Raw genomic sequence first — 2,088 nt, forward strand, 5'->3', positions numbered from 1 at the left:
TTAACCAGGTAGGCCAGTTGAGAACACCTTTATTTAACCAGGTAGGGGCCAGCTGAGAACACCTTTATTTAACCAGGTAGGCCAGTTGAGAACACCTTTATTTAACCAGGTAGGCCAGTTGAGAACACCTTATTTAACCAGGTAGGCCAGTTGAGAACACCTTTATTTAACCAGGTAGGGCCAGTTGAGAACACCTTTATTTAACCAGTAGGCCAGTTGAGAACACCTTTATTTAACCAGGTAGGCCAGTTGAGAACACCTTTATTTAACCAGGTAGGCCAGTTGAGAACACCTTTTATTTAACCAGGTAGGGCCAGTTGAGAACACCTTTATTTAACCAGGCAGGCCAGTTGAGAACACCTTTATTTAACCAGGTAGGCCAGTTGAGAACACCTTTATTTAACCAGGTAGGCCAGTTGAGAACACCTTTTATTTAACCAGGTAGGGCCAGTTGAGAACACCTTTTATTTAACCAGGTAGGCCAGTTGAGAACACCTTTATTTAACCAGGTAGGCCAGTTGAGAACACCTTTTATTTAACCAGGTAGGCCAGTTGAGAACACCTTTATTTAACCAGGTAGGGCCAGTTGAGAACACCTTTATTTAACCAGGTAGGCTAGTTGAGAACACCTTTATTTAACCAGGTAGGCCAGTTGATAACACCTTTATTTAACCAGGTAGGCCAGTTGAGAACACCTTTATTTAACCAGGTAGGCCAGTTGAGAACACCTTTATTTAACCAGGTAGGCCAGTTGATAACACCTTTATTTAACCAGGTAGGCCAGTTGAGAACACCTTTTATTTAACCAGGTAGGGGCCAGTTGAGAACACCTTTATTTAACCAGGTAGGCCAGTTGAGAACACCTTTATTTAACCAGGTAGGCTAGTTGAGAACACCTTTATTTAACCAGGTAGGCCAGTTGATAACACCTTTATTTAACCAGGTAGGCTAGTTGAGAACACCTTTATTTAACCAGGTAGGCTAGTTGAGAACACCTTATTTAACCAGGTAGGCTAGTTGATAACACCTTTATTTAACCAGGTAGGCTAGTTGAGAACACCTTTTATTTAACCAGGTAGGCTAGTTGAGAACACCTTTATTTAACCAGGTAGGCCAGTTGAGAACACCTTTATTTAACCAGGTAGGCCAGTTGAGAACACCTTTATTTAACCAGGTAGGCCAGTTGAGAACACCTTTTATTTAACCAGGTAGGCTAGTTGAGAACACCTTTATTTAACCAGGTAGGCCAGTTGAGAACACCTTTATTTAACCAGGTAGGCTAGTTGGAGAACACCTTTATTTAACCAGGTAGGCCAGTTGATAACACCTTTATTTAACCAGGTAGGCCAGTTGAGAACACCTTTATTTAACCAGGTAGGCCAGTTGAGAACACCTTTATTTAACCAGGTAGGCCAGTTGAGAACACCTTTATTTAACCAGGAGGCTAGTTGAGAACACCTTTATTTAACCAGGTAGGCCAGTTGAGAACACCTTATTTAACCAGGTAGGCCAGTTGAGAACACCTTTATTTAACCAGGGAGGCTAGTTGAGAACACCTTTATTTAACCAGGGAGGCCAGTTGAGAACACCTTTATTTAACCAGGGAGGCCAGTTGAGAACACCTTTATTTAACCAGGTAGGCCAGTTGAGAACACCTTTTATTTAACCAGGAGGCCAGTTGAGAACACCTTTATTTAACCAGGGAGGCCAGTTGAGAACACCTTTTATTTAACCAGTAGGCCAGTTGAGAACACCTTTTATTTAACCAGGTAGGCCAGTTGAGAACATCTTATTTAACTAGGGAGGCCAGTTGAGAACACCTTTATTTAACCAGGGAGGCCAGTTGAGAACACCTTTATTTAACCAGGGAGGCCAGTTGAGAACACTTGATTTAACCAGGGAGGCCAGTTGAGAACACCTTTATTTAACCAGGGAGGCCAGTTGAGGAACACCTTTATTTAACCAGGGAGGCCAGTTGAGAACACCTTTATTTAACCAGGGAGGCCAGTTGAGAACACCTTTTATTTAACCAGGAGGCCAGTTGAGAACACCTTTATTTAACCAGGGAGGCCAGTTGAGAACACCTTT

General features: G+C 42.4%; 1 long non-coding RNA gene across 1 annotated transcript; it reads right to left on the reverse strand.

The window, feature by feature from the left end:
• Window positions 1-546: 546 nt before the first annotated feature.
• LOC127922585 (uncharacterized) lies at window positions 547-1,649 on the reverse strand. The gene is made up of 3 exons (XR_008111713.1): window positions 1,557-1,649; window positions 1,295-1,426; window positions 547-728 (listed from the first exon to the last, which is right to left on the reverse strand). It is a non-coding gene; the product is annotated as an uncharacterized LOC127922585 (long non-coding RNA).
• Between the last annotated feature and the right edge of the window lie 439 nt (window positions 1,650-2,088).

This window comes from Oncorhynchus keta, unplaced genomic scaffold (assembly GCF_023373465.1).
Source record: "Oncorhynchus keta strain PuntledgeMale-10-30-2019 unplaced genomic scaffold, Oket_V2 Un_contig_26338_pilon_pilon, whole genome shotgun sequence".
In the NCBI taxonomy this organism is placed as follows: Eukaryota; Metazoa; Chordata; class Actinopteri; order Salmoniformes; family Salmonidae; genus Oncorhynchus; species Oncorhynchus keta.